Here is a 24225-nt window from a genome sequence, read left to right on the forward strand (position 1 = left end):
TCTATTTTCTATAAATAAACATTTAGAACTTCCCATTTTAGCTCTGACTAGCAAGAGCCTGGAACTTGTCACTCTAATCCTTTTAACAAGAAATGGCTGGCCATACCAAAAAGCCATGACTTTCCTAGAATCTAACAGAGAACTGAGTTTTCAGGACAAACCACCCCTAAAAATCCAGAGAGATGAGAGAATCCAGAGTTACAGCTGAGATCTTCTTACCAACAGAATTAATAAACTGGTATAAATACTTAAACTGTGATCGTGATAAATGGCTGGAGGTTAACTGTGGGTTAGTGTAAAAGTGAGAAATTCCTAGGGGCTTCAGTCTCAGATCACCCACACTTTTATGGATTTTATCTATAGTAATTCCTGTGAACAGTTGAGAAAGATACACTCTTTTCTCTGACTGGGGGAGAAGAAGAGTAGTCTTTGTGAAATAGTCCAGAGCCTTCCCCTTAAATATAGATGTCTAGACCAAGGGCAATGGACTACAAGAGCCCTGGGGGAAGGGGATTCCTCTTACCGAACAACCTCTGGATTTCCTGCCTCACAAGAGGTAGGGCTGAGAAATTAAGATTTTGTTAAATTTCTGTCTTCCAAATCTCATGCAAAATATTTCTTTCAAACCTAGGACTAACCTAGAACTATATAGGAAGGGCACTTCTTAAAAACTCAACTTACCTAAATTGTTACAATACCATCTGACAGAAGAGGCATGTTCCATAGGAAAGGCGGTGTTGAAGGATTGAATTACATCCACTAAAAAGAAACCTTAAAGTCTTAATCTTGGGTGCCTGTATATGGAATTAATGGAAATAGGGTCTTTATAGACATAATGAAGTTAACATGAGGTCATACTGGATTAGGACTAGAATCAGGAATTCGGGTTTGAATTCAGTGTGTGGTGTTCTTATAAGAGGACAGAGATGTAGACACACACACACACACACACACACACACACGATGAAAGGAAAGTGATGAACTAGGCAGAGATCAAGTGATGTAGCAGCAAGAGGATAAGTACTAAGAACTGACAACACCATGAGAAGCTGGGCAGAGGCAAGGGATGATGCTCTTAGATCCTTCTTGGGGAGCATGGCACTGCCAATATCTTGGTTTTGGACCCCTAACCTCTAGAACGGTAAAAACATAAATTTCTCTTGTTTTAAGACACCCAATTTGTGGTAACTTTTTATAGCAGTCCTAAGAAACTAACACGAGAAGTATTACTTATATTGTGACTTTGATATCCCCCTATAGAGTTTGTATTTATAAATTAAAGAGATTGAAGTGTGATCACAGAGAAAATACAAACAAAAAAGACTGGTAAATATTTTCTACTTTTTTTCTGAATAAGCTATCTTTAATTTTTGGATTAATTTGGATTAATTCAATCATTGGTGATTATTTAGTACTGAGTACCCTGGGTTTTAAAAGTCAAAATAGAAAAAGATACAGGAAATATAATATTTAAAAGAGACATAAATTGAATTTAAGGAAACATGAAGAAGATATCTGGCAATGACAAAAATCTTAGAAAAATGCCAGAAATGGTCTATGTATTACGAGGGAGCTTAATAATTTTATTTCAACTGTAGAAATATGTGTAATTTTAAATTCTGATGAAAGGAAAATGAACACTGAAATATTTTCAAGGGAAAAAAATAAAACATTCCATGCATTTTTGAAGCTACTCCTTATAAGAAAGGTTTGGCTTAATTGTACTGTTTTTCACCAAAGATGGGTTTTTAAAGAGAATGAAGCTCCCATGTTGTGGTTTACCACACCCACACTGAGGGAGTATAAAAGTCCTGGCACAGGTGGTGATATTCATTCTCTGGAAAGTCACCTTCAACTTTAAACCAAATCCTCAAGCCCTGACACAATGAGCTTCTACTACGGCAACTACTATGGCAGCCTTGACTATGGTCTTGCTGGCTTTGGTGGCCTGGGCTATGGTTATGGTTCCAACTTTGGCCTTGGTGGCTATGGTTATGGCTGTGGCTACTTTTGTCCCTGTTTCTATGGAAGATACTGGTCCTCTGGATTTTACTGAAAAAACTGTTAATCTGCAATGATCGATTTCCCTGATCCAGAATTCATCACCCAGGCTGACTATCTTCACTCCTGTTTGTTATTGACATGAAGCTTCCTTCTTTAACTCTTCTGAGATAATGCTGAGCATATTTTCCAATAAACTTTTAAAATTTTCTAAATCTTGTTTCATTCATGTTTGTCCATCAGAATACACTTGTTATTCATAATTTCAGCATATTTGAGCAATATATTTCTTTGAAACATATCTTCCCTATTCAGTTATTTCCTCCCTTACTTCCTGATCTTATTAACTGGTAGCCTATAACTCCTATGTATATCTCATGTGATAACTTGCTCAGATGTTGCTCCCACTTTGATTCAATATCCTGTAGAATCATGTATTTGGCTATAATCTTATTCTTATGAATATAAGAATACTTCTTTTACAAAGCTATTAGCTTAATGTAATAAGTAATTTGAAATCAGCATATCAAGGAAAATATTTTTGAGTACATTTGCTCTTTAAAAATTTATTTTCAACAGCTTTGTAAGGAAGAGCTCTGCATGCCTTTTTTATTCAAACTCTGTTCAGGGCTCCCCTCTACCAGCTGCTTCCTTGGAAAACAATGACAGGGGAGCACATTGTTTGACTCTTCCCCATCCACACCCTGTGTCCCCAAACATTCATGCTGCTTACACCATCAGCCTTTGTTTTTAAAGGAAACAGGGAACCTGAGAAACTTTTCTGTGTTCAGATTTATTTTATTATTTTAATATTGTGATATGTAACTATTTCACTTTTGGGGTTTTACCCTACTTCTATTCATAACTTGTAAAAAAAATGAAGCTTGAATCAATGTTTCTGTCATTTTTATAACTCAGGTTGAAAACTGGCATTTTCCCCCTCATTTTAGTCATGAGAAGGATTTTATTGTAGGTGTTTTCTTTATAGTCTTTCCTCAAACCTGAGACTGACTATTCATTTTTGTATCATATTTTAGTGACTTCAGTTCCATAATCTTCATCTTTTTTTAATAGAGAGGCAGAGGGAGAGAGAGGGAGAGAGCATGAGCAGGGGCTGGGGGGAGAGGGAGAGGGAGAATCCTAAGCAGGTTCCACACCCAGCACAGAGCCCAGCTTGATCTCACAACCCTGAGATCATGACCTGAGCTGAAATCAAGAGTCAGACACTTAAACAATGAGCTGCTCAAGGGCCTCTTCATCTTTCAATTAAACATGATGTGATTACCAATATAACTCTTATTTAAGTAGGTAAGTTACACAAGCCTTCATGGATCTCCAGTGATTCTCACTAGTACTTCTGTAAAATGTTCACATGCTGTTTGTGTTGACATTTTTGATGACTTAGTGAAACTGAAGAATGATTTGGATGATGTGTTTCACTGGTTCAAGCTTGAAACAGAACTCTTCAAGGCAAACCGTAAAACTGAGTCTTAATGAAGAATAAACAGAGGGCTGCTGGAAGGAGGTGAGTGGGCGATGGGCTAGATGGTTGATGGGTATTGAGGAAGGCACTTATGATGAGGACTTGGTGTGGTATGTAAGTGCGGAATCACTAAATTGTGCACCTGAAACTAATATTACACTATATGTTAACTAGACTTCAAATAAAAACTTGACAAAAAAAAAGGTAAAGAAACAGGACTCTTCAAATTGATCATTGGCAGTTTTTTTTTTTACACAGTTCTAAATCCAGCCTGACAGAAAACCTTAAATAATGAGTCTTAAATCCCAGGGAATACCAAATAATTAAAAATCATACACCTAATACTTCTTTAAAGAAAGGATGTTTTCACCTCCAAGACCTACTGGAATATTTATGAACCCAAAAAAGCAGCACATCTCAAAATGATGCAGCAGCAAGCCAATCATGTGAGGCCACACTTGAAACAATTAACCTTGAATTGATTTTTTAAATATTTTATTTATTTATTCGAGAGAGAGAGATGGAGATAGTGACAGAGATAGTGAGAGAGAGCATGAATAGGGATGGGAGGGAGAAGCAAGCTCCCTGCTGAACAGGGAGCCAGATGTGGGGCTCCATCCAGGGCCTCGAGATGATGACCTGAGCTGAAGGCAGACACTTAACTAGGTTAAGTGTCTGCCTTCAAAGTTTCATTGAAAGAGATACGCAGCCTACCCATTTTGATTTTTTTTTACAAGAACAAATGAATTATGGAATATGTTTCTATAGTACTATCCCCTTTTCTATATTTAAAGGTTTTTTAATACCATGAATTCAAAGTCAATTAAAAAGGTTTTTTAATACCATGATTTCAAAGTCAAAGTCAATTTTGTTAGATGGTCTATAGGATGTAAAGAATGTGGGGAGATACACTGAATGGAATTGCTCTTTTTGTGCACCTTGCTAAAATGTTATTTTATTATATTTTTAAAAATATTTTATTTATTTGACAGAGAGAGAGAAGTCACAAGTAGGCAGAGAGGCAGGCAGAGAGAGAGAAGAAAGGAAGCAGGCTCCCTGCGGAGCAGAGAGCCCGACATGGGGCTCGATCCCAGGACGCTGGGATCATGACCTGAGCCGAAGGCAGAAGCTTTAACCCACTGAGCCACCCAGGTGCCCCCTAAAATGTTATTTTAAGAAAGTTGGATCTGGGGGGGCTAGGTGTCTCAGGTGATTAAGCATCTACTTTCAGCTCAAGTCATGATCTCTAGTTCCTGGGATGGAGACCCACATCAGGCTCCCTGCTCAATGGGGATTCTTCTTCTCCTTCTTCCTCTGCCTCTCCCTCTGCTTATGCTCTTTCTCTGTATCTCTTTATCTCAATAAATAAAATCTTAAAAATAATAAGTTAGAAAAAGGGTATAGCCAACCATGAGAGAGGCATATGCACTGTCATGGAGAAGAAAAAAATATTACCCAGAGAACAAAGAAGGAACTGGAGATTTAGGGTCAATTTTGGCTTATTTAGAGTGAACACAGTACAGGGACATCCTTAAATAGTAAGTAAAATCCCAAGATCTTGGAACTGATAGAGATCTTAGGGACAGTACCAGTGACACAACACTCTGCCCACAGACCCAGGCTGAGTTCTCCATAATGGATTGATTTCCCTGAGCCATGAATTCCATCCACTTTCACACAGAATATAGAGGAGACAGAACAGAAGGAGGAGGCAGGCTTTGAGGATAAATAGAGAATCCAGTGGTAAACAGAGAATCCATTCTCTCTCAGTTGTGTGTGTGTGATGTGAATGCCAATGATCATTCTTCTGATTTACAGAATATTCACTTGATTAGAAAGGAAAGTCTGAGATAACTAGAGGAATATTGGAGCTATTATAGACTCAATGCCAAAATAAAATAGCAATGAGAAAAGAACACGATAGGTTCAAAGCCTTTGGGAAACCATTGTGTTCATCAGATGTTATCTTCTCACAGCCTGACACCTGTCTTTTCCTTCTAACGAATTCATCACCTGAGAGAAGCTGTCTTGCAGGACATGCAAGTCATCCAGCAAGTAAGGATGAGGATCTAGAGTTTTCCACATGCAAGTGTTTCAGATTCCAAGTAGCTTTTGGTCTCTTGTACTGAGTTCACAGATGGCTTGTCTTGATGACGTGCAAATAGTAAAAGGGATACAGCGCTTAACCGTGAGTGCTGAAGAACTGAGTGGCAGTCCTTTTCTAGCATTTCCAGATCCCCTGAGATCCTTGGTAGTATTTCCAGATATTATCACCCTCTTGAAATTCTTTTACGTTCAAGATGGCATTTTTTTTAAGAAATCTCTATGCCCAGTGTGGGGCTTGAACTCATGACCCCAAGATCAAGAGGCACATGCTATACCCACTGAACCAGCCAGGCACCCCCCAAGATGGCATTCTAAAATACCAGTGTTTTTAAATACTAAAATCTGTCGTCAACCCAACATTGTCCCTCATGCCTCTGTGCAAGTATTTTTCATCACACAATTTTTCAAGTTGAGATCAAATTCTCAGGGCCTTCACTGAAGACCTTTGACAACAGAGGGGTCTTGCCAGAGTTCATGGGGCCCACACAAAGCAGATCATACTCTGGTCATGCAGGTGGTCCCTTGCACAAAGTGCTCTAAAACACTGATAATCCATGTACAGAAACACTCACTTATCTGGAGATCAGACACCTGGCAGCCTAAAGCATTGTGGCCAGCTCACAATAAGGAAAAAGAGTATCTCTGGCTCCCAATGAGCCAATCATTTTTATCATAAAATTTTTATTATTTAATACTTTGTTAATGTATTTCTTTATTATGTTTTATTTATGTTTTAATTTAGTTTATCACATATTATCATAATTATTATAAATGTGTATAATTACATACATGCTATAAACATGATATATAGATTATATAATTTCATACATATTAATATTTATACATTGAATGATATGTAGATGATTATAATTATTATTGATCATTATTGTAATTATTATGTACAGTACTGATCATAGTTGTTATGAAATACAGTTTCTCTATCCATAGAAGGTGTTCAGTTGTCTGAACACAGCTTTGGAGAGGGATTCCAGCCTACAGAACTTTCTAAATCTTCCAAGAAACTAGGCAGGACCGGACCCAGAAGCTCTGCAGAGGCCCTCCTGGAAAGCCAAGCCACATCTCTGCAGCGACCGGCCCCAGATAGCTTTTCATGTTCTTGCTCCCAACTTAGCACACCCCCGAACTTGAGACCAAGAGGGAAACAGATATGCTCCTCAAATATGGTCTATGATATAGAACAGCCTTCTTCTGTCAGCTCCTGTCCTGCTCCCCCACCCCAACAATCTGTCATTGGACCTTTCCCTTTCACCACCCAAAGGCTTTCCCACTCCTCCACCTGCCTTTAACTTGATTCTCTGCCAAATGCAGGGGGGTGGAGGTGCCCCCCTGACTCACTCTCCTGCTGTCACTAAGTAGTTCCCATTCTGTCATGGGTAATCTTTCTTTATCTCGAGATTCTCTCACCATATCCTTCTCCCTCCCCCTCTTCACCTTCTTCTGTTCACACAAGAGCTCACACATGCAGTTTCTCTCAAATAAATAAAGCCAGGACCCTTAGGTGGCTCAGTTGGTTAAGCATGTGCCTTCACCTCAGGTCACGATCCTGGTGTCCCAGGATCAGATAGAGTCCCACATTGGGTTCCCTGCTCAGCAGAAGAGTCCGCTTCTTCCTCTCCCTCTGCCTGCTGCTCCCGCTGCATACTCTCTCTCTCTCTCTTAAATAAATACAGAAATAAAATCTTTAAGAAAAATAAAAATTCAAATGAAAATTCCAAATTGTATTGTGGTTCTAAGTCAGGACCCTAGGTCAGAAAGTAGCCAACTGAAAATAGTTATTGGCACTTAGGAAACTAAGTGACTTACAAGAGAACAGTTCTCCCTATGGAGGCCAACCCAGAGCCATGCATGCCTCCTGGAGTCCCTGCTTCAAACAGTCATGAAAACAGAATATTGGGCCCTGCAAGCAGCCTGTCAGAGAATTAACCGAGTGCCCTGGGGAAGACGCAGCACAGGTATAGACATGACACAACAGGTGGACAACTATTTGCAAAACAGCAATATGTCAAAGCTGCATTAGAATTGTATTATCTCAAAGTACTGTCTAGAAACCAATGTTATCCAATAATACAGCCTGTAAGTGTGCAAATACGGAGACCGTGAATGTGGCTAAGAATCCAGAGTCTGTTGGTGGTTCCGAATAAAGAAAGACTTGTGGATCCAGAAACCTCTGCCCTCCAGCAAAAACAAGGGGAAAGATTGATTTGTCATGGCATTATGAGGAGGCTGTTTCTGAAAGATCACAACAACAACAAAAAGTGCTGCCCCCTTCTGCAAGGGTTTGGTAAATGTGGGATGGAGCACTGTCTTTCCATGAAGGAGAGAGGAAGCAAGGGTGAGAAAAGGTACATGGGTCTCGTCCAGGCATTGTGGCAAAGCTATTTCTTGAGATGCCATCCACTTCAGTGCTGGGAATCTGTACTTTTAGGTCACCTCATGGTGTGCAGGTCCCACAGAATCTGGAGATTTCCTCCAATGTGCCACGTGAATCCAAGAGCCTATTCCCTGGAGTTTGGCAGCACAGGGTTGCTTAGAAAGACCTGATAGAGGCCTTTCCAAAGGGCTTGAAGAGTTTTTTTTTTTTCTGGAGTTCTTTTCCAGTAGGCAAGATCTCCAGGTTGCAAGATGGGATGCTTAAGGTCATCCCTTAAAATGCACTGGGAAACCATGTTATTTTTAACATGAACAATTAAGCCCTTACATATTAATTTCCATTCATTTTATTTATAAATTCCCTTTATTAATCTTCATAGCCTGAAAATTACACATTGCCTGTGTGGACTGAGAAATCTAACCCAAAATGTGAGCTTACTACATCTACTCACATTGGAGGTACCTAGAGGAATACGTATAAAATTTACAGGAGTGTGCTTTAAAGCCAGGCATTAATATATTCCTATTGAAAAACTTTTGAGGAAATAAACAGAACCCACACAACAGTAAAGAATGTCAACCAAAGAGCCTCCTAGATGGGAATCTCTCTGTTCTTCCTCTGTGACTTCATTTGGTATCGTTTCCCCATGACCCAGAAGCTTCATTCACTCTTGTGGAATATGCTGCAATGGTTCATTTTTTTGTGTTGGCTTCACTGAACCACAAGGTGACCAATTGGGTGAAACTTTGCTCTGGGCCTATGAGAGTGTTTCTGGATGAGACTAACATTGGAATCAGTTACTCAGTAAAACAGATTGCCACCCAATGCTCCTGGGCTTCATCCAACTGATTGAGCCAGAACAAAAAGACTGAGTGAGGGAGACGCCCCTCCTTCTAACCCTCTGTCTTTGAGCTGGGACATTGGTCTTCTCCTGCTTGGGTCATAACCATGTGAGCCAGTTTCTAATAAATCCCTCTCTAGAGAGAGATGACATGGAGATGTAGGTATAAACAGTCAGTTGTTTCTCTGAAGAATGACGACTAATACACATACAATTCCTCCTCCTGACTTAGTTCCATTGATTTAACTCCTTCCTTTCTTTGGGAAATGAGGATCCCGGTTAGATGCCCTTTCTGACCTAAACAGCTTTAGACCACACAGATCCGCAGTTCCCACCCCAGTGAAAGGAAACAGCACTCTGTGGTCCAGATCGTGGATCTGCATTGTCACAGCTCTGTCCTAGGGGGGCTTCGGGTAGTTTGCCTTGTTCCCCCAGGGCCACGAGAAGCCCTTATTATTTGCCAAGTGGACTGATAAGACGCCACATCCTATGTCAGCTACAGGAGAAATAGAGCAGAACAACAAGTGGATAAACCCAAAGAGCAGAGCGCTTGCAAATGAAAAATGAAATGAAATGAAAATTGAATGGAAAATTAAATGAAAAAATGCTTGTTCAACCATTTCTCATTTAAATTAGGAAATCTGGGTTCAATTCAGATTAAATCAGCAATTTAATAGGACAGATGGGTATTTTAAAATTTTTCTTACAAAGACAGGAAACCTGCACCGGGGAAAGTTAAAATCCATTTAACTGATGATTAAACAAAAAATTCAAATGACTTATTTGACCAAGAAACAGGGGATCTCAATGTAAAGTAATATCAAGGGGAAAAACAAAAGGACTGTTAGAATGAGAGTGCAGATTTAGACATTAACTAAAATCGAGTAGAGAATATATGAAAATTATGGATATAGAAAGATCATTGAAAGCCAGAGATTTGCCACATTCCTCATATCTAAATGTCACAGTCAAGTACTTCTACTTATGCTCAAGTCCCAGGCCATGCTGTGCTATGTGATACATCCCAGACCCAGAGGAGGAAGGAAACCTCCCAGTTTCTTTGAATGAAGCCCTGTAGCTTGGAACACGAAGGCTGCGTGACACAACCAAGTAGAGAAAGCCTCCCTCCCTCAGCCTCACTCATAAATGCAGACTCCAATGTCCTCACTACAATAATAGCAGCTATCCTCTCTCAGTAAATCAAAATCCTAAAAGAGATTATGAAAAAGCCTCAGAAGAGGAATGCAGAGATATTCAAGAACATATCAAATGGTATAGAATAGATTAATAGTTGCACAGGCAGAAATAAAAGGACAATAAAGGGTAAAAATATATTAGATGTAATATGTGCCTCCTCCCACCTTGCTGTCCCAGAGACCTGGAGGCCTCTGAGGATGATGCGTGACCCAGGCCAACTGTTCCCCCAAGTGGGGCCATTTGCATAGTGAATAGGAGAATGGGCTGTGGATCCAGGCCACCAGGATTCCAATCTTGGCCACATCATTTCCTTTGTGACCTTAGTGAGCTACCCAATTTAAGTGCCCCAGTTTCTATAACTGAAAAATGCTGATAATAATAGTACCTGCCTCCTGGGGTAGACATAAGAGAGGGGTGAATGAATATACATGAAGTGCTTAAAATGGCAAGATGACAGTTCAGTGTCCTCTTGTTGGTATTTACATTATTATTGTCACTGTTGGTATCTTACTGAAGCCAGCTCTCTGAGATTTTCTCTCACTCCCTCCTCCAAAAGAGTGACTTAGATGGGCACCTGGGTGGCTCAGTTGGTTAAGGGTTCTACTCTTGATTTGGGCTCAGGTCGTGATCTCAGGGTCCTGGGATGGAGCCCCAAGTTGGGCTCCACTCAGCAGGTGGTCAGCTTGAGACTCTCTCTCCCTCTGGCCCTCCCCACCCTCTCTAAAATAAATAAATAAATAAACAATCAAATAGGTAAATAAATCTGAAGGAGAAAAAGAATAAGAAGAGGAAGAGGGAAAGGAGGAGGAGAAGAGAGACCTAGATGGGGAGGAGGGAGGATGGGGAAACTTTCTGTCGTGCTCAGAAGGCAGCCTCCAGAGACTAACATCTATTTTGTTCAAACAGTGGGATTTTGTGTTTATTTACTGTCACAGATTAAGGTAACAACGATGAGGCTTAGTTATTTGTCTAAAAAATTGTACAAGTCACTGTGGCTGTTTCAAGTTTGGTTTTCAATTCTTGATTTTCAAAGGCCTTTTATCTGTAAAAAGAAACAATCTGTCCTGGAGAAAATTTATTATTGTATACTGTTTACTACATGCTTTGAGAATGCACAATTAAAGTTTTTGTTTAAAAAAAAAATAGCAGGCCCAAAATGGAGTCATTTGTACTAGACCCACCAAGACTTAATATCTTAAGCTAATTCCTATTTCAACCTCCCTCAGAAATATAGTCTTAACTGGTCAGTGTGGAATTTTCTGGTCAGCACCAATGATGTAATCTGCCACATGGCTCCTTTCCCTCCTCCAAAAGAAAATGAAGTAATCCCCCTAATATACCCTTTTATCCTCAAAAGGAAGATGACTTCACCCAGAGAAATTATTTTAAAAAAATTATGACTTAGTTGACTTGTCTTATGGACATTGGGAGGGTATGTGCTTTGTGAGTGCTGTGAAGTGTGTAAACCTTGTGATTCACAGATCTAAACCCCTGGGGATAAAAATATATGTTTATAAAAATAAAAAAATTAAGGGCACCTGGGTGGCTCAGTGGGTTAAGCCGCTGCCTTCGGCTCAGGTCATCATCTCAGGGTCCTGGGATCGAGTCCCGCATCGGGCTCTCTGTTCAGCGGGGAGCCTGCTTCCTCCTCTCTCGCTCTCTGCCTGCCTCTCTGCCTACTTGTGATCTCTCTCTGTCAAATAAATAAATAAAATCTTTAAAATAAAATAAAATAAAATAAAATAAAAATTTAAAAAAAAACTTTCCCTATCTGTAGACTTTGCAATGCCTTTCTAGTGTTAGGATGTTGGCTGATTCATGAATCATTTGATAAAACCAATTAGATCTCTAGAACTGACTCATTTCAATATTTGTTGCTTAGCAGTCTTGACATTTCTGGTTAATTCTGAATATTTGAAGAAAATTCTGCCATCTTCTGTGTTTTCCCATTTGAGATGGACTCAGTCTATTTATATTTTTATTAAGAGCATAAGAAGATTCAAGGATGGTTTTCAGAAATATAAGGCTCTTGCTTTCTTCTCTCATTTGGTCCCAGGAATTTGAAATCTAAACATCTTTGAATAGGAGATCTCAAATAATTATTTTCTGGAGTATCTGTCATTTTAAAAGTACATGTGAAAAAACCCTCCCTGTAACTTTTAATTAATTTTTCATGAAAAGAAGCTACAAATAAAAGTTTCAAAGATATCTTTTAAATTTTTTTAGTATTTTATTTATTTGACAGAGATCACAAGTAGGCAGAGAGGCAGGCTGAGAGAGAGGAGGAAGCAGGCTCCCTGCTGAGCAGAGAGCCCAATGCCGGACTGGACCCAGGACTCTGGGATCATGACCCAAGCTGAAGGCAGAGGCTTATAACCCATTGAGCCACCCAGGCGCACTTTAATTTTTTTTTTAATCTTCTAAATTTTTAAGAATTTTTAAGTTGGTAATTTCTATGAGATAAGATTTTGGTATATAATACTATACAACTTTTCTGGTCTTTTTTTCCAACAAAATATTCACTTTGTTGTAAAAACTCATAGTTTTTTTCTTAGTTCAGTTGTTAAATTTTCAAAACAACATATATAATTAAAAATGGATGTTCTTGGACTAAAGTATCTGGAGAGTTAAGACAATATTTAAACTAATATTGCCTGCATATCCCTGTGTTTTAAATATCACTGATAACCAAATGAGATTATATTTACGTTTACAATATGTTATAAGCATGTTACAAAAAGAAAGTTATTGAAAACTTAGAAAAATTCATCAAGTTTATTCACAGATCCAGTTTTTTTTTTTAATTCTTTAGGTTATTCTTTTGCTTTCTATCTCTCTGAAATAGAAATATAACAGGACTATTTGTTCTGTGTCTCCATTTCAGGCACAAAACCTCTGTAATTTCCAATGAGGATAGCAATAAAGGTTTCTTTTGTTATGTTAATGAGGTGGCTTTTGGCTCTCATCTAGGAACTGGGGCTGGTTGGCAGTGGGGTCAACTTGTGATTAGAGGCATGGACCCCTGAGCCCACCAGCCAGACCTCTGGGGAGAGAAGACAACTGAACATGAAGATCAATGGCCAATAGTCAATAATGTAATCAATCATACCTGTGAAATGAAACCTTCATAAAACAACATTTCTCATAACATCATGTATTTGTAAACCAGGATTTGATTTTAGACTTTCTGTTTTAGCCAAACTAGCAAAAAGGGTGAGGTTTTTGTTTTGTTTTTGGACATTCTCATATTTGGAATCATAAGGGTTCTGTGCCCAACTCCACCATGGGTGTGGGAAGGGGTGTTCCACTCACCAACAATTCTCTGACACCAGCTAAGTGTGCATGTAACTCCAATCTGACACTATCTGTGTGGACGTAGATACCTGGAGAGAGCAGGGGCTCAGTCCCACAAAACTGTCCCCCTACCACACACATAATACACACTTCAGATAAGAGTCACAAATCCGGGTTGTCATCTGTGCCTCCAACCAAACTATTCTAGGAATTACAGCCATTACTGTTACGGCTACCACTGTGGGATTGGCCTTGCATCAGACCGTAAAAACCACACAATTTGTGCAAAAATGACACGAGAATGCTAGCAAGGCTTGGAATCAACAAACAGTCCTAGATCAAAGATTTCATGAAAGAGTCTCTGATTTAGAAGAAGCCATAATATGTATAGGAGAGAAGATCTTCCAAATATAAGGCTCCACCTTCTGTGTGATTAGAATGTTTCTTCCTTCTGTGTTACTCCTACACCTATAATGAATAAGAAATATTGTGGAACAAGATTTCACCATATTACTAGTCATTATGGCGGTAATTTAACTGTGGATATTAAAGAGCTTCGAGATTCTATTCAGGGCATTCCTTGCTATCCTTACAATCAGTTCAAGAGTGAGTTTCTCACAAATAATGTGCGAAATGATATTCTGTCTGATGTAAACACCTTTGCTTGGATCAAAACACTGGTCGTGGCATTATAGGTGGAATGAAGATACTTTTTATTGCTATAATCATTTTACGCTTAGTCCTCAGATGCTCACGGAAATGTTTCTGATGACTAATGGTTCAAGAACTTGAAAAACGGATTTTGCTGCTTCTACATTAACAAAAAGGGGGAAATGGAACCATCCCTCAGAATGATAGGCTGCTTAAAATATCACTAATGAGAAATTGTACTGGTCACGCAAGCATGCTTGACGATGACCTTGAGAAAACCTGTACTAGCAGCAGGCCTCCAGTGGAGAGGAGGATACAAGTCCTTGAAGCCCAGCCGCTCAGGGTGGAACATCACCTGTTTCCCTTTTCCATTGTCTCCCCTGCCTCATTAAATCCTGCTATTAGAATAATCCCTTTATGTGCCCTTGCTCAACCAAAAATTCCATGCTGCTGGGCCAGGCCAACCTACTCTGTTTACCTACAAGACTATGGTCAACGTAGGCCTCCCATTCCTTCTGGTTGACCTACAAGACCCATGACTAATGTATAACCTCCTCCTTTGTTGGTTGTGATCTTGTATCTAATAAATACGGGACCGAGGAGTTTTTTGGGGCGACAGTCCTTTCAGCTGTCGTCCCTGCTCCCTCCCTCTCCCAGGTGACTTGTTTGTTCCTCATTCTTCTCCTGAGTGCCATCAGTAAGGTGCCCCCAAATGCCTGGCAGAGGGAAGAGATGCACGGAGGGAGGCCTGGTGCTTGTGTGAAGTGGGATGTCACTCAGCGCTCAAGGAGCTGTCATACCCTCAAGGCAAAGCTGTCTGCCTGTGCCCTGAGCCACAACCTTTGATGCCAGACCCATACTGTAGGCCAGGAGTGTCTTTACATTGTTCTAGGGATGTGAAGCAAGAAGATTCCATGGGGTGCCCAGTGGGAGAGGAGCAGCGCTTCCAATAGGCAAGGCTGAGTCTCCCCACTTTGCCCTCCCCAGGCCAGTGTTCTCCCAGGCCCATCCCCGAAATGGAAAACCTACACTTCAAGGGTCCGTCCTTCTTGCCCTACCCGCTCTGCTGGGCCACGGGAACCTGGAAACAATGGCGTCGGGCTTCCCATGCCAGCACCCATTCGGCTCCCAACTTTTGCCCACTTGACCCACAGAAGAGACTCAGGAGAGCTATGCAGAGAAACTAGAACAGGCTTTAATTAATGACATGAACACTAAAGGTTCTGCGAAGAACATGGGGAGAGGGGAGGGGAAACCTGTGGGCAGCGGCAGAAGTCCCAGGAGCTGTGGGACTGTAGGCCAAAGGGACACGGATCTCCGTGTACTATCCCAAGGCCCATGGCCCCTGGGATCACAGACGAGGCGTCAGGCCCCCACATTCCCTCAAAATGGTGGGTCAGGGATTGGGAAGTTTTCCCCATGTTGGCTGGCAGGATGGAAGCCCGGTTTTGCTCCGGCACCAGGCTTTCTTTGTGTCTTCCGTTCCACACTAGTCTTGCACCAGTGTCACCTGGAAGGAAGTGCAACACAGGATACTTCTCCAGGAAGCTATAGGCTCAGCCGAGCCTCTGCCTCTTGGGCCCCAAGAAAGTGGGCTGTGCTGTGGAGGGAGATGGCTTATTGCTCGGTGCAGCTCTTTTGCGTCCTCTCCGGCAGGCAGGGGATGATGGGGTCTTGGTGGCAAGGTTGGTGTGGGCCATGCTGACCAGGGAGGCGGTGCCGGTAGGAGGAGAGGCCACGACGCCCCCGTCCCCGCAGGCAGCCTTGCTGGAAGTGCTGCAGCCATCTGATGTGGACCTCTGCTTGGTCAGGTGCCTGGGGATGTGACTGAAGGGAGGGGCACTCGGGGCTCCCGACACAGGCTGGTTCGTCGTGCTGGCTCCAGTGGTCTCCGACAGGGGGCTCTGGCATGGGCGGCCCCCTGTGTACGGGCCCAGGCTTGCCCTGGAGCTCTGTGGGCCACTTGGGGCCCTGCTCGTTGCTGCTGCGATGCAGAGAGCCCCAAACCTGGAGCACAGATCTGCGACATCATCTCCTCTCCCCAAACCTGGGGATGCTGCCGAAAGCCCCATGCTGATGGAGGCCGGCATTGCGCTGCCAGCTGGAGGGCCGGGGTGCTGGCTGTTGGGCCCAGCATGGAACACGGTGCCAGGCAGCTGGGGGGCCGCTTTCAAGCCAGGGGCAGCAGCAGTGGGCTGTAATGTGGAGGAAGATGGCTTGTTGCACGGTGCAGCCCTTTTGCACTTAATCAATAGCTGGGCAGGGGATGAGGGGGTCTTGGTGGCAAGGCTGGTGTGGGCCATGCTGACCAGGGAGGCGGTGCCGGTAGGAGGAGAGGCCACGACGCCCCCGTCCCCGCAGGCAGCCTTGCTGGAAGTGCTGCAGCCATCTGATGTGGACCTCTGCTTGCTCAGGTGCCTGGGGATGTGACTGAAGGGAGGGGCACTCGGGGCTCCCGACACAGGCTGGTTCGTCGTGCTGGCTCCAGTGGTCCCCGACAGGGTGCTCCGGCGTGGGTGGCCCCCTGTGTTCGGACCCAGGCTTGCCCTGGAGCCCTGCGGGCCACTTGGGGCCCTGCTCGTTGCTGCTGCGATGCAGAGAGCCCCAAACCTGGAGCACAGATCTGCGACATCATCTCCTCTCCCCAAACCTGGGGGTGCTGCCGAAAGCCCCATGCTGATGGGGGCCGGCATTGTGCTGCCAGCTGGGGGGCCGGGGTGCTGGCTGTTGGGCCCAGCGTGGGACACAGCGCCAGGCAGCTGGGGGGCCGCTTTCAAGCCAGGGGCAGCAGCAGTGGGCTGTAATGTGGAGGAAGATGGCTTGTTGTACGGTGCAGCCCTTTTGCACTTAATCAATAGCTGGGCAGGGGATGAGGGGGTCTTGGTGGCAAGGCTGGTGTGGGCCGTGCTGACCAGGGAGGCGGTACCGGTAGGAGGAGAGGCCACGACGCCCCCGTCCCTGCAGGCAGCCTTGCTGGAAGTGCTGCAGCCATCTGATGTGGACCTCTGCTTGCTCAGGTGCCTGGGGATGTGACTGAAGGGAGGGGCACTCGGGGCTCCCGACACAGGCTGGTTCGTCGTGCTGGCTCCAGTGGTCCCCGACAGGGTGCTCTGGCGTGGGTGGCCCCCTGTGTTCGGACCCAGGCTTGCCCTGGAGCCCTGCGGGCCACTTGGGGCCCTGCTCGTTGCTGCTGCGATGCAGAGAGCCCCAAACCTGGAGCACAGATCTGTGACATCATCTCCTCTCCCCAAACCTGGGGGTGCTGCTGAAAGCCCCATGCTGATGGGGGTCGGCATTGTGCTGCCAGCTGGAGGGCCGGGGTGCTGGCTGTTGGGCCCCATGTGGGACACAGCGCCAGGGAGCTGGGGGGCCGCTTTCAAGCCAGGGGCAGCGGCAGTGGGCTGTAATGTGGAGGAAGATGGCTTGTTGCACGGTGCAGCCCTTTTGCACTTAATCAATAGCTGGGCAGGGGATGAGGGGGTCTTGGTGGCAAGGCTGGTGTGGGCCATGCTGACCAGGGAGGCGGTGCCGGTAGGAGGAGAGGCCACGATGCCCCCGTCCCCGCAGGCAGCCTTGCTGGAAGTGCTGCAGCCATCTGACGTGGACCTCTGCTTGGTCAGGTGCCTGGGGATGTGACTGAAGGGAGGGGCACTCGGGGCTCCTGACACAGGCTGGATCATCGTGCTGGCTCCAGTGGTCCCTGACAGGGTGCTCTGGTGTGGGCGGCCCCCTGTGTTCGGGCCCAGGCTTGCCCTGGAGCCCTGTGGGCCACTTGGGGCCCTGCTCGTTGCTGCTGCGATGCAGAGAGCCCCAAACCTGGAGCACAGATCTGCAACATCATCTCCTCTCCCCAAACCTGGGGGTGCTGCTGAAAGCCCCATGCTGCTGGGGGCCGGCATTGTGCTTCCAGCTGGAGGGCCGGGGTGCTGGCTGTTGGGCCCCGTGTGGGACACAGCGCCAGGGAGCTGGGGGGCCGCTTTCAAGCCAGGGGCAGCAGCAGTGGGCTGTAATGTGGAGGAAGATGGCTTGTTGTACGGTGCAGCCCTTTTGCACTTAATCAATAGCTGGGCAGGGGATGAGGGGGTCTTGGTGGCAAGGCTGGTGTGGGCCGTGCTGACCAGGGAGGCGGTACCGGTAGGAGGAGAGGCCACGACGCCCCCGTCCCTGCAGGCAGCCTTGCTGGAAGTGCTGCAGCCATCTGATGTGGACCTCTGCTTGCTCAGGTGCCTGGGGATGTGACTGAAGGGAGGGGCACTCGGGGCTCCCGACACAGGCTGGTTCGTCGTGCTGGCTCCAGTGGTCCCCGACAGGGTGCTCTGGCGTGGGCGGCCTCCTGTGTTCAGGCCCAATCTTGCCCTGAAGCCTTGTGGGCCGCGTGGGGCCCTTTTCATTCCTGCTGTGATGTTGAGAGTCCCAAAACTGGAGCACAGATCTGCAACAACATCTCCTCTCCCCAAACCTGGGGGTGCTGCCGAAAGCCCCATGCTGATGGGGACTGTCATTGTGCTGCCCCCTGGGGGCCGGGGCTGCTGGCTATTGGGCCCTGCATGGGACACAGCACCAGGCATCTGGGGGGCAGCTGTCAAGCCAGGGGCAGCAGCTGCGCCAGGGGCGAGTACAGAGGAGGTAACCGAACCTGGCTGGGTACTGGCACGGGTGCCCTGGGAGGCAGAAGCGGGTAAGGGAACCACATAACCCGCCTGGGTGCCACTGCCCAAGGACCGCTGGACTACTGCTGTGCTCAGGGCCTGGAGTGGGTCTGGAGCCTGAGCTGCCGGCTGTCCATGCGGGGGTGAGCTTTGAAGAGTGCTGGCTCCGGGCCACTGCCCACCAACAGCCCCGATTGGGGCCTGGGCAGTGGATCCCGGGTTGCCATTACCTCCAGGCAGCGCAGGCAGCCCTGGGGGAGCTGTGACTGAGGCTGCGATGTCCCTGGATGGCTTCGAGAGGGCCGGGGTAGATGCAGCATTGCTCCCACTGATGCCAGGGTGAGACCCCAAGAGGAGAGGCTGGGAAGAACGGGAGCAGTCCGTGGTGGTGACCTGGGAGTCAGAGGCTGGCAGAGGAGCAGCCACTGCAGCAGGCAGGGCCAAGGCACTGGATGGGCTAGTTGGGCCACAGCTGCAGGTGGCCTCTGTGTCCCCTCGAAGAGCATCTTGGATGCGCTGGAGAGCAGCTCTTTTTTCCCGGTCCAGGTCCTCTGCAGTCACTCGAAACCCCGGCTCAGGGGGTGATGGCAGCCTCAGAGGCTCCCCTCGCCTGTGTGGCAGCAGAGGAAACTTGCGTTTTCGGGGCCTGGAACAGTCAGCTGGGGATGAGTAGTTCCTGTGCGCTGCCTTCTGCCCCGTGGTGGTATCAGCATCCTTTTCCGGCTGGTTCTTCTGGCGAAGTGCCGGCACTCCGGCAGGGCACAAGGGGCTCTCTTGGCAGACTTTTTTGGGGGACCTCGGGGGCCGTGAGGCCTGACTTGTGGGCAGACCCCTCTTCCTCTGCACCGGGTAGCAGCCCCTGGTGGAACTGTAAGAACTGGTAATGGCATTTCGAGTGGGACAAGAGCTCCTATGGGAGCTGGGGGACTTCTTATTGTATGGGTCTTCTGAGCTCTCTTTCTGGGGGACGGCTCTCAGCAGAGGCCCAGGCCTGGGCACAAAGGAAGAGAGGCCTCTGTGGACCCCCAGGGGCCTAAATGCCCCCTGTGGAGCCTCAGTGGCTTTAGGGTCCTTTCTGGGAGTCTCTTTGCCGCCCTTTCTGTGGTCTCTGCACACCTGCTCCGCTGTGGAGACATCATGGACATTTCTGGGTGTTGAGGGCCGCAGCCCAGTGATCACCCCCTGCAGCACACAGGGGGTGACCGTGTCCACGATGGACTCGGAGCGGCAGCGGCAGGACATCTGTGATCCGGCATCTGACAGCATTGACTTCAGCCGGCAGCCCCACCTACAGGAGGAGGTGAGAAGCCCCAGAAGAAAGCGCGGGGTCGCCTGGATCCCGGAGTACCTTCTCCAAGCTGCTAGGACTGAGCGTGGTTGCCAACTTGCGGGGTACTTGGAGGACCGCCTGTGAGTGGACCCCGGGGCGTGGAGCGCCGGACGAGCCCTGGGCTCCAAGAGATGTCTGCGGCCACAGTGAGCCCGGTGGGGGCGGACCAGCCCTCCTGGCAGGTGCAGACCCCGCAGAGCCCGGGGATGGGGGGAGGGGCACGGCCTGCTCAAGGTGGTGCCCATAGAGCAGTCGGGTAAGGCCAGATGCTGAGGTTAACAAACTAAGCTCGCAGTGCTCTCCTTCAGCTGCCAAGTCACGGCTGAAGGCCTAGAGCACAATGCGGGGCCTGTTGCCAGGACACAGCTTTAGAACCTGGAACCTGAGGAGTGAGCGCGCGTGCAGGAACCCCTGTGCACGCGCACAGCTTCTGTTGGGTCGCTGCCCAGTGCAAGGATCAGGCCTGCAGAGGCGCTGGGGAGGGGTTGACTCCCTCGTTCCCAACCCTTGGGGGATTCACAGATCTCTCGGGCTTGAAAGCTGAACTGAGGAAGGGGAACGGGAGTGCAGTGGGTGCCAACCATCTCCCCTGGCTGGGCCTGAAGCACTAAGGGACAAGAGTTGGTCTCATAGCCGTGCCCCTGCAGATCCGTCAGCCGGGCATGGCAGGGCTACACGCATTTTCTCTTTCCTGGGCAAGTGCCTGCATTGCCTCCTCCTCTGGGTGTCAGGCCCTTTCGTTCTGGGTGACATCTTGGACGGTGGGCTCACATGTTGTGCGACTCTGGCCTCTAGGAGACGCTCTGAAGACCTTTAGGGTTCTTTCACCATTTTGATTAATCCAGCAACAGGGTGAAGGTCCAAGTGGGCATTATGTCTTGCCTTTTGTTCATCATTCTTTTGACAGTGTTTGGCCTGCCCTTGCCATGTTCTTCGTGTACAGTTGGCACATCCGCGTCTGGGGTTACATCTATAGCTGAGTCTCTCCTCTATTCTCCCTGAAGATCCCACGGACTGGATTCCATTCACAGAACTTTCTTTACTTTCTGACAGCACCCGGTGTGGAGTCTCCTTGGACAGTCCCCACAAGCACCCACTGAAACCCAAAGGGCAATTGTTTCTGGTAATACTCTCTCACAGAGACCCCAGGGGTCCCCTGGCATGTGTGGGTCCACACAGCAATGGGTGATAAGCCCGCCTGTCAGCTACAACTGTGATCCCGGTGCTCCCTGGGCTTTTCTCTCTTGCTGCTGCTGCCACTCAGAACCGAATTCTCACCACTGACTGCAGGTAACTGCCGTGCCAAGTTCTTCATGTCTGTTCATCCCTATCGAGTCCTCAGAGGCGCTTTAAGAAGTAGGGAGTCTTTTCTTCCCTGTTCTGTAGTTGGGGACGCTGAGACACGCAGATGATTCACCGCCTGTCCCAGGTCACCCAGCTGGTAGGCTGGTGCCACCCTGAGTCCATGCTGAGAGCTGGGTCCTAGAAGCTTGCAGGCCTGGCTAGAACTCAGGCCCTCACTGTCCCTCATCCGTTCAGGTCTTAGAGCTTGCTGGAGAAGGGTGGGAAGGGGGAGAAGGTGCTGAGCAGTCCCCACACTGGGACTGGGGCCTGAGCGGGGCCCATTCCCTGTACCCTGCCCTGACCCCGACAGCTACATTTGCAGTGTGGCCCATAGGCGGGGTGTACCCCTGTCCCCCACAGGGCCCCCTTTTGCCACTCTCCCAGGAAGTACATCTTGGGCTTTAAGGGTGCTGGCCTGAGCATGCAAGAAAGGTGGCCTGGGGGCTGAGAGATGATGCTGACTGCTGTGGACACAGTGGCAGGTAGTTGGGAAAGATGGGGCAGCAAGCAGACAGAGAAGCAGAGAAGGGGCAGCACTGCAGAAGGAGGTGGGAGGGGAGAGGAAATAGAGGGGACTGACAACACACACATACACACACACACACACACACACATGCACGCACACACACACGCACACACTGAGACACAGGGCAGATAGGAAAGAGGGGAGGAGCAGCGACCTAGGGATACAGTGAGGCCATCTAGATCCTGCCCTTCCTCCTGGCTGCATGTCAGGTCCCCAGTGGGCAGATCACCCCCGCTGTGTCCTAGTCAGTCTCTTCCTCATCTGCATAGCAGTTTGGTGGGACCCTGTACCTGCTTGCATGAGTGGGTGGCATCTACCCTTCCCTGTGTCCAGGGCTGGCCTAGTACCAGAGCTTTCATCTGCTCACGGCCCAACCCACACCAGGTGCACACAGAGAAACTTCAAGCAATGACAGTTTCTGAGGCCACAGACATGCTGCCGGGGGCACAGGAGGCTGAAAACTTGGCCTGGCGTTTTGCTGCTGAAAACGATTCCCCCGGGGCCAGGAGCGAGCTGTGTTCTTGGAGTAGCAGGACAAACTCCCACCTCATATGGGAAGCCTTGGAGGTGGGTTTCTGAAATCCTGAACTGTAATCCCACCAGTAATAGTCCAACAGTTTGCTTTGATCAAAGATCCTCTGTATTTGAACATGCTTTCCAATTGTTCAGTAATGGGAGTCCCAACATAACATGGCTCACATATTTTTATAATGTGGATATAGATTTTTATCTATCCGTAGAGAAAAATGACAAAATTCTTTGTTTTTAGAGGTTATTTCTCATGCCTTATTCCATCTCTACACCCAGGGGGCACTCAAACTCACAACCCTGAGACCAATCATCACACACTCCACCGCATGAGCCATCCGGGCAGCTCTACTTTTTAGAGGTTATTTCTAAAATTCTGCCTTGAAATTTTTTTAAAGATTTTATTTACATATTTGTCAGAGAGAGATGGAGAGCACGAGTATGGGGGAGGGACCGAGCAGAGGGAGAAGCAGACTCCCCTTTGAGCAGCAAGCCCAATGCGGGATTCCATTCCAGGACGCCGGCCTCATGACCTGAGAAGGCAGATGCTTAACACACTGAACCAGTCGGGTGTCCTGAAAATTCTGCTTTGAAATGTAACCTGGGCAATTATCAATTTATTTATTTTCTTATTAGTTTTATTATTATTTTAAATAATTTTAATATTTTATTTGCAAATTATTCATTTTATTTTATTAATTTTACTTTTTAATTTATTTTACCATTCATTTTTATTATTTATTTATTTAAGATTTTTGAAATTTATTCGACACAGAGAGAGAGAGAGGTCACAAGTAGGCAAAGAGGCAGGTAGATGGAGACGGGGAGGTTGGCTGCCTGCTGAGCAGGGAGCCTTATATGGGGCTCGATCCCAGGATTCTGGGATCACGACCTGAGCTGAAGGCAGAGGATTAACTCACTGAGCCACCCAGGTGCCCTAGATTCATTAGCAAGTTACCTTACAATCAAAAGTTCACCTTTTAGAGTGCAGTCTGGAGGATAGTTTGATTTTTCGGTGGGGGGAGCTGTTGGGACCTTGGAAAATGACAGGATCATTATGGAGCTCAGTCTGATGTTGCTTTACCAGGTAACAATGGACAGGGTATAATCGTAGAACTTAATGTTACCTTTATTATCACCTGTGACAATATAGCTGAAATGGACAAAAACATCTGTTTGGGAACTAACAGTAGTAAGTACCATCTCCTGAACAGCTCATTTTATGTCCAGCTCTGGAATCCAGGTGTTGTACAAATTTCACTCTAACACTGTGGCTGATTTTACAGTCGTTCCACTTTACATCTGGGAAACTAAGGCTCAAAGAAGTTGAGAAATTTGCTCAAGGCCTGGGGTTGCCAGATTTAGCAAATAAAAAATGCAGGATGCCCAATGAAATTTGAATTTCAGTAAAACAAGTAGTAATCTTTCAGTAAAAGTATATCCCAAATACCACTGGGGACCGACTTACACATGGCAGCCCCATCAAGCCCTGTGGCTAGACTGTGCAGGGACCCAGGGTTACCTAATGCAGAGCACACGCTCTGTCTTGCTCTCCTCTCCCTGCCCTCTCCCATCAGCCATATGCAGTGGCAATGGGCGTTGATTGATATTCTCTGCCACGAGACCACAGAGGACAACAGAGTCCATCCAACAGCCCTCTGAAATCACACATCTTGGCAAAAGCACACAGTCCACTTTACAGGAGGTCACTGCTCTCAGAGCCATATAAAACCCTGTCCAGTGGTCATGGCCAAAGGCAGTGTCCTGTGATATAATGGCTTTTATTTCCAATTCCCAGATCCATCCCAAATGTTTTTTTTTTTAAGCTTCTGGCATAAGTCTAATCATGGTGGGGGGCAGAATGGGGGATCCTCTTATAGATG

General features: G+C 46.6%; 1 pseudogene; it reads right to left on the reverse strand.

Moving 5' to 3' along the window:
- Positions 1 to 21468: 21468 nt before the first annotated feature.
- The window catches only part of LOC122907390, a 43775-nt pseudogene continuing 41018 nt past the window's right edge, over positions 21469 to 24225 (reverse strand).

Source organism: Neovison vison, chromosome 5 (genome assembly GCF_020171115.1).
Source record: "Neovison vison isolate M4711 chromosome 5, ASM_NN_V1, whole genome shotgun sequence".
NCBI lineage: Eukaryota > Metazoa > Chordata > Mammalia > Carnivora > Mustelidae > Neogale > Neogale vison.